The 9,054-nt window shown below is 45.2% G+C and overlaps 1 non-coding gene across 1 annotated transcript; it reads left to right on the top strand.

Annotated features, from left to right (window-relative positions):
• Positions 1-3,682: 3,682 nt before the first annotated feature.
• Positions 3,683-3,830, top strand: LOC138444457 (small nucleolar RNA SNORA62/SNORA6 family). Its single transcript, XR_011258482.1, has one exon. It is a non-coding gene; the product is annotated as a small nucleolar RNA SNORA62/SNORA6 family (small nucleolar RNA).
• Positions 3,831-9,054: the final 5,224 nt, after the last annotated feature.

Here is a 9,054-nt window from a genome sequence, read left to right on the forward strand (position 1 = left end):
AGAAAAATAAGGGCCACTTTTGTCAGCCATAGCATGCATAGTTTTCTTGCAATAAAATGATGGTTATAGTCCTTGTTTATCTGAAGTGTTTAAATGTTGTTACAATAATATTTTCCTTCAGTACATTTCACCATCTTGTAACATTTCTTTGTAATCATATAACATTACTCAATATTCTTACTTAGTAACAATGGACTCAATATTTCTTTTTCTTAAAACTTATTTTAAAAAGTATTTGGCTGCCCTGGGCCATAGTTGCAGTGTGTGGACTGTCTCATCTTCACCGCAGCGTGCAGACTCTTTAGTTGTGACATGTGGGATCTACTGAGAGGGTAACAGGCAGGAAGGCTAGGGGTCTCCAAATGGAGAAAATAGGCTACAAGGGTCAGACGTTTTTTCCTCTCTCTCTTAAGTGGCAGGAGGAAACAAACTACAAGTGTCAGATTTTTTTCCCTTCTCTACACAAAATTAAAAGGTTTCTTTGTTGTTGCCATGTTCATTCTATGTTGCCATGACAATGCCTGGCTCCACCTGAACTTAACTTTTTTCAAACCTTGAGCTAGCCAATGTGTTTTCTTATGGAAATGTTTTTCTTAAGCTATGTTAATGAACTGTGTATTTACCTAAGACTGTCTTTCTTCAAGTGTCTAAGATGCTGAACTGACTTGACAAACCAGTATGTTTTACTCAACAAGCTAGTGTTTTACTTATGCAAATATTCTCTTAAGCTATGTTAATGAGACTATGTATTTGCTTGGAAACCTGCCTTGATTCAAGATTCAGGTCAATAGTTTCATGGCTTGCCTGGAAAATCCCATGGATGGAGGAGCCTGGTAGGCTGCAGTCCATGCGGTCGCTAAGAGTCGGACATGACTGAACGACTTCACTTTGACTTCTCACTTTCAGGCATTGGAGAAGGAAATGGCAACCCACTCCAGTGTTCTTGCCTGGAGAATCCCAGGGATGGGGGAGCCTGGGGGGCTGCCGTCTGTGGGGTCGCACAGAGTCGGGCACAACTGAAGCGACTTAGCAGCAGCAGCAGCAGCAGCAGCAGCAGTTTTATGGCCTGGGCCAATTCACCTTTTGCCAATGTTATGCCAAAATGCATGTTGCAGATGAGAGGCCTGGTGCCACTCTCTGAGTTTTGAGGTGTTTCCTTTCTCTAATTAGCGGCCTGCCAGTAGGTATATAACTTCTGCTAAAGACTAGCAGGTGGGCACTTTTTCTGCCCCCTTCTGATGTCTATGTCAGAAGCCTTCTCTATCTCTTTTATACTTCAATAAAACTGTATTACGCAAAAGCTCTGAGCGATCAAGCCTCATCACTGGCCCCAGGTTGAATTCTTCTCCTCTGGAGGCCAAGAATCCCAGCATCTTTAATGACTCAGCAACAACCTGTCATGATCAGGGATTAAACCCACACCCCCTGCACTGGGACCGTGGAGTCTTAGCCACTGGACCACCAGGGAAGTCCCTGAACTCAGTATTTTTTATTCTTCTAATTGCCACTGTCCTTTCTTTTATGATACATTCAGTCTTGTACTTGAGCATTTACTATTTGAAATAAATTCACTGTGGTTCTATTTTTTATACACTTTACTGCAACATGGTATCTTGGATCCCATCTGCTTTAGGTCATGGAGATGAGAGTGAGTGATGAAGTGTGTGTGGAGCTAATAGTACCATCCGTCTAACTTTCCTAAACATGAATTTAGAAATACCCTTCACGCCTCCATCTCTGAGTCACTCTGTTCTGTGGGACACACCAAGCACAGCTGATCAGATAGAGCTTTACTGTTTTCCTCCAAACTACTATCGTTTATGGGCTTCCCTGGTGGCTCAGATAGTAAATAATCCGCCTGCAATGAGGGAGACCTGGATTCGATCCCTGGGTTTGGAAGATCCCCTGGAGGAGGGCATAGTAACCCACTCCAGTATTCTTGCCTGGAGAATCCACATGGACAGAGGAGCCTGGCCGACTACAGTCCATGGGGTTGCAAAGAGTTGAACGTGACTGAGCAACTAAGCACAGCACAGAACATCATTGCTTATATGCCAGTTACAGGACTCCACCGGTGGCTCAGTGGGTAAAAAAATCCACCTGCAATGCAGGAGCCACAGGAGAGGCAGGATTGATCCCTGCGTCGGGAAGATCCCTTGGAGGAGGAAATAGCAACCCACTCCAGTATTGTCGCCTGGAGAATCCCATGGACAGAGGAGCCTGGCGGGCTACAGTTCATGGGGTCACAAAGAGCAGGACACACACCCCTGCATGTGACAGTTACACTTCAGTACTTCAAGGAAACAGTTTAAGGAACAGCAACTACCAGTGTTATGCCCAAGTCGCGAAATCTCCCAATGACCACCAGGGAGCCGATATCTGATGCAAAAGCAAGAGAGTTTTTATTACCAAGCTCGAGCTGGGGCTCCCACTGATACCGACGCAGCAGCTATAGGGAGGAGCCTTGAGTTCTGGGTTACATTGCTTATATAGGGTATTATTGCACGAAAAATTCGAAAAACAGGAGTCTCCGGGTCTGATTGGTCACCTTCTGGTGAAGGGGTAGGTGTTGAGTTCTGACTGGTTCTCCTTTCCTGGGCTTGATTCGAATTTCCCGGGCTGGCCAAGGGTTCTGACTGGTTCGCAGGTGGTGGGGTGAGGTCAGGGGATTTCCAAAGGTTCTTTTCCCAGAACCTTACAAAATGGAGTAGCTTTGATTCTTCACCAGTAATCTAGATATTTCCATTGTACTTCTACAAAAGTAACAGGAACTACTTATTTTAAAATTGGGTCTGATATTTACTTTGTTGTTGCTCAGTTGCTAAGTTGTGTCCAACTCTTTGCGATCCCATGGACTGCTGCCTTTTTACACTGTTCATGGGGTTTTCCAGGCAAGAATATTGGAGTGGGTTGCCGTTGTCTTCTCCAGCGGACCACGTTTTGTCAGGACTCTTCACCATGACCTGTCTGTCTTGGGTGGGCCTGCACGGCATGACGCATAGTTTCATTGAGTGTTGCAAGCCCCTTTGCCAGGACAAGGCTGTGATGTATGAAACAGATAACTAATGAGAACCTATGATACAGCACAGGAAACTACTTAGTGCTGTGGTGACTCAAATGGGAAGGAAATCCAAACAAGAGGGGCTATGTGCATACACGTGGCTGATTCACTTTGCTGTACAGCAGAAATTAACACAACAGTGTGAAGTAACCAAGTGTACTGCAATTAAAATAAAGAAAAATAATGAGACTGTTACAATTCTGTTTAAAGGCATTAGAATGAGCACAGCTCAGCTAGAGATACATGAATCTTCTAAAGTCTTATGAAGTACTCAAAGCATAATTCATGAGATAAGAAAATGATGAATGAGAAGATGGATGTTAACTGAGCCTACTCATTTCACAATACATATCAGTCAGAACTGTCATGCTGTATGCCTTAAACTTATACGGTGATGTATGTCAATTATTTCCTAATAAAGCTGTAAAAGTAATAAAGTAAATTTTAAAATTAAAAAACAAAAAACAGGTCTTATTGGGGTCATTTAGATCAGCCCCATGAGAAGCCTTCTGCCTTCAGGGGGTCTTCCTTCAAACACCAACCTCCCCTTCCAAAGTTACAGTGTTTCCTCCATTCCTGTGTACAAAATCAAAGCCTCTGAAATGGTACACAGAAGTGCTCCCTGCACACTGTGAGAGCTTGGAGCTGAGGCCGCTGGCCGCTGAACTCACAAGTGTAGGTAGTGTGCTACACGAGGGGCAAGTTTTTCGCTACCACCACAAGGGTCTCTGGCCCAAAAGTATGATTTTAAGGAATGAGAGCTTAATTAAGGAGAGGTGAAAACATTTTAAAAATAGCTTTTTTCCTCTTCTTCAATATTCCTAACTCTTCAGGCAGTCTTTGACTTTTCTATTTTCTCAGTTCTTGTATCCTACTCTGAGATCCTAAAAAAGGCGTGCACCCAGCGGGTCTGACGTGGTGGATGCGCGCCCGGGAAGTTCTGCACATGCGTGGCACCATCTCCCGAGAACGCCCATGGGAGGTCATGCCGGATCGCTACTTCTACAGAGACCCTGGAGAGCCTGAAAAGGAAGAGCAGGCAGCCGCTGAGAAGGCTGTGGCCACGGAGGAGTGTCAGGGTGAATGGACTGCTCCAGCTCCAGAGTCCACTGCTACTCAGCCTGAGGTGGCAGACTGGTCTGAAGGTGCCTATTCAGCAGTTCCCCACTGAAGCCTGGAGTGATCCGCCTTCCACTGAAGACTGGTCTGCAGCTCCCAAGGCTCAGGCCACTGAATGGGTAGGAACCACCACTGAGTGGTCATAAGCTGGTCTTCCAAACACTTGTAGAACTTCCACCAAAATGGAAATTTGGTTGATGGAAAATAAAGTTTCTAAAAAAAAAAAAGAAGAAGAAGAAGAAGTACTCCTAATCTGAACCTTGCAAATCTCCCTCACCTTCTCTTATACCCAAACACTTCATCTTAGGTATGCTGAGTCAGTTGTGATTATTTCTGTTCATCACCTCTGCACCCATTGTTCTGTCCTGACTGCCTGGAAAACTCCCAGCATCCTCTCAGAGGTAACCAGAGTGTTCAGTTCAGTTCAGTCACTCAGTCATGTCTGACTCTTTGCGACCCCATGGGCTGCAGCATGCCATGCCTTCCTGTCCATCACCAACTCCTGGAGTCCACCTAAACCCATGTCCATTGAGTCGATGATGCCATCCAACCATCTCATCCTTTGTCCTCCCCTTCTCCTCCTGCCCTCAAACTTTTTCAGCATCAGAGTCTTTTTATGAGTCAGCTCTTCATATCAGGTGGCCAAAGTATTGGAGTTTCAGCTTCAACATCAATCCTTCCAATGAACACCCAGGACCTTCCAATGAACACCGACCCGTTCCAATGAACACCCAATCCCAAGAGTCTTCTCTTGAGATTGAAGAAGCATCAATTCTTCGGCCCTCAGCTTTCTTTATAGTCCAACTCTCACATCCATACATGACTACTAGAAAAACCATAGCCTTGACTTGACAGACCTTTGTTGACAAAGACAGTATGGTACTGGCACAAAAACAGAAATATAGACCAATGGAACAAGATAGAAAGCCCAGAAATAAACCCACACACCTATGGGTACCTTGTTTTTGACAAAGTGAAAGTGAAGTGGCTCCGTCATGTCCAACTCTTTGTGACCCCATGGACTATAGCCTACAAAGCTCCTCCATCCATGGGATTTTCCAGGCAAGAGTACTGGAGTGGGTTGCCATTTCCTTCTCCAGGGGGTCTTCCTGACCCATGGATTGAACCCAGGTATCCCGCATTGTAGGCAGACACTTACTTCACCATCTGAGCCATTAGGGAAGTCTGCCTTTTGACAAAGGAGGCAGGCAAGAATATACAACGGGGCAAATATAGTGTCTTCAATAAATGGTGCTGGGTAAACTGGACAGCTACATGTAAAGGAATGAAATTAGAACACTTCCTAACACCATACACAAAGATAAACTCAAAATGGATTAAAGACCTACATGTAAAACCAGAAACCATTAAACTCTTAGAGGAAAACATAGAACACTCGATGTCAAGTGTTATTCTTAATAGAAATTACAGTGTTTTCCCCCTCTGATCTTTAATGTGATAGGTTGCATTCCTAAAGATAAGCCACTCTTACTTGCAGAAAGTGAAGAACTAAAGAGCCTCTTGATGAAAGTGAAAGAGGAGAGTGAAAAAGCTGCCTTAAAACTCAACACTCAAAAAATCAAGATCATGGCAAAGAGAAGGGGGGAAAGTGGAAGCAGTGACAGGCTTTATTTTCTTGGGCTTCCAAATCACTGCAGATGGTGACTGCAGCCATGAAATTAAAAGAGGCTTGCTCCTTGGAAGAAAAGCTCTGACAAACCTAGACAGCATATTAAAAAGCAGAGACATCACTTTGTGGTGAGCAGAATGAGCTGGGACTCAATAAAACCTCTTTGGGTTGTAAATTAGCTCTTTTTTTTTCACTTTCTTTTTATTTTTCCTAGAAGGGACATCTTGAGTTATTGCCTTGCTCTGTCTGGCTGAGTTTCCTTAGTGTATGAGCCACTATTCTATGCGGCTACTGTAAGGCAAGTGCAGAGAAAAGAGAGCAAGCCAGGCGGTCAGGCAAAGAAAAGGGAAATTTATTAGAGGGAAAAGAGAAGGTGACTGGCCCTTAAGCAGAACCAGTGTCCTCCCTTTCTGAAGGGGTCTTTCATATACCCCACCAATGAAAAATTCTCTGATGGGTAATTTTTAGTCTGTAGTTGAGTCGTGTAGTCACATAGTCAGAGGTCTGGAATCCAGTGGTTTTGTAGCTTTGAGAAGGTAGGCGCCAGTGGGAAAACAGAATGTTGTTTGGGCAATTCGGTCAGTCTCAAGGGTCACTGTGATTTTATTCTTTGTTTGCAAGGTCAAGATCATGAGCCATTTCTACCATAAACCCCCAAATAGACTCTAACATTCAGCCTTTTTGATTTGGGATAAGAGCCTAAGGTCAGTTTTACCTAACTGGTTCCTGCAGGACGGGGGCACATGGGGGTGAGATGAGAAAAGTCTGGAATGTGAGTCAAGGGGATTTGTGTAGGGTCAAAGGTTTTGAGCGAGCTAGAAGTAGCTCGTGGGTAGTTCAGCTGGTAAATGCTCATTAGTGGTCCTGAAGAAATTTTGAAAAAAGATGCATTAAACATGGGCCAAAAGTTAAAATAAGGCTAAGGAGAAGAAGAAGGCCTAGAAAAGGTAGGACCCAGGGCAACCAATTCCAATTGCTTCGCCAGTTTTCCCATGAATGACTGGGGTGTTTATATGTTCTAGAGGCTCTTTTTGTCAGATTTCTTGCTGCTTCCTCTACAACTCGGTGGCTCAGCTGGTACAGAATCCGCCTGCAATGCAGGAGACCTGGGTTTGATCCCTGGGTTGGGAAGATCCCCTGGAGGAGGGAAAGGCTACCCACTCCAGCATTCTGGCCTGGAGAATTCCATGGACTGAATAGTCCGGTTGCAAAGCGTGGGACACAACTGAGCAACTTTCACTTTCTTTCTTTACAACGCCTGATTTGCTAGTATAGAAGCAGCGCACTTCCTCCAAAAATAGACACGGGCCCCTGTTTTCTGCCGTGAGAAGGTCTAATCCTCTTCTGTTTTGGAGGACCACGACTGCCGGGGAATCTAGCTGGTTTTGGACAGGGATAAGGCTAGTAGCCATTTCTTCTAGGCTCTCAGTGAGGTCTTTAGAAAGGCTTTGGTACTAATTTAAAGAGGTTGTGAGTCCTGCAGATGCTCTTCCAATCCCGGCTGCTATTCCTATACTTATTAACAGAGGAATGAATTGAATTGCCCATTTGGGTCGGTTATGAATTAGTGGGATAGGGAGGGTCTGTAAGGAATATGTAGTTGTCAGGTTATGCCAAAAGATTGGGCTACTTGTTGAGGGATTTGGGAAATGAAAGCTGGCCCATTATCAGATTGGAGAGAGAGTGGGAGATCAAAGCGAGGGATGACTTCTCATATGAGAAACTCAGTGTCACTGAGGCAGTTTCTGATCTCATAGGAAAAGCCTCAATCCACCCTGAAAAAGTGTCTCTGACAGTGAACATGAGTGTTAATTTTCGTGTTGGAGGCATATGCGTGAAGTCAATTGGCCAGTCCTCTCCTGGGATATGCCCTCAAGACTGACATGGTGAGAGTGAGAGAATAGGCTTTAGGACCCCCTCTGTGGTAAGACTGGGGAGCAGATAATGCAAGAGTGAGTGACATGTAGAAGTGAAAGAATGTTAGGATAGGTGATAAGAGGTCTTCAGTTCAGTTCAACTGCTCAGTCGTGTCCGACTCTTTGCGACCGCATGGACTGCAGCACGCCAGGCTTCCCTGTCCATCACCAACTCCCAGAGCTTGCTCAGACTCATGGTCACCGAGTCAGTGACGCCATAAGAGGCCTTAAGAGGTGATAAAGAGGTTTAGTGCCTACCTGTAGGGCCTGATGAATGTCTGTAAGAATCGGTGTGGCCTGAGACTGGGGAAGGACACAGCAGCCCTGGTTTTGTGCCCAGACCCCTTGTGGCTGTGCTCCCTCTTGTAACAATCGTGTGTCTTCGGGGAGGTGAAGGGGTTTTATGTTGGAGATTACTATAAGTTGTTGAGCTGGTGATTGGAGTGAGGCTTGTTTTGCTTCACTGTCTGCGGTGTTGTTGCCCCATGAAATGAGGTCTGAGGCCCTCTGGTGACCTTGGCAATGTATGATGCGTACTTCAGTTGGCATATTAGCTGCTTTTAAAAGTTGGAGTATGAACAGGGTGTTAGTTATGGGAGAACCTTTGGCAGATAGGAGCCCTCGCTCCTTCTGGATGGCAGCATGTCAGTGTACGATGTGGAAAGCATATTTAGAATCAGTGTATATGTTTGCTCTCTTGTTAGCTGCGAGGGTAGGTGCTCTAGTTAGTGCAATAAGTACTGCCTTTTGGGAAGAGGTTCCCGAGGGGCCAGGTTTGGGTTCAATAATTTCAGTGTCAGAGACAACTGCACATCCAGCTGCCTTTCTTCCTTCTGATGTGGTAGAGGAGCTGCCATCAATATACCAAGTAAAGTCAGGGTTATTTAAAGGTGTTGAGGAAATGTGGGAGAAATGGGGCATCAGGTCCTCTAATGCCTCTTTGCAAGTATGGGTGGGGGGCTCAGAAGAATTCGGGATAAGGGTGGCAGGGTTGAGAGTAGGACAGAGTTCAAAGGAAAACTCGGGAGATTCAAGAAGGGTGACATGAATTAGCTGAATGTGTGAAGGAGATAGAAGGGTCATGGATTTGTGAGACAGTCCTTAAAGTCATGTGGTGAATCAATGACCGTGGGTGCTCCAAAAAGGAAGTTGTTTACCTTCCTGAGAGAGGAGCGCAGCTGCTGCCAGAGCATGTAGGCAGGCTGGCCGTCCTCGAATTGTGGCATCTAATTGCTTTGACAGATAAGTAACAGGGGTGAAGGAGGGGCCCTAATTTTGTCTCAAAACTCTTAGGGCAATTTTGTGTCTTTCAGTAGAGTATAAAGGGG

Source organism: Ovis canadensis, chromosome 7 (assembly GCF_042477335.2).
Source record: "Ovis canadensis isolate MfBH-ARS-UI-01 breed Bighorn chromosome 7, ARS-UI_OviCan_v2, whole genome shotgun sequence".
NCBI classification, from domain to species: Eukaryota; Metazoa; Chordata; class Mammalia; order Artiodactyla; family Bovidae; genus Ovis; species Ovis canadensis.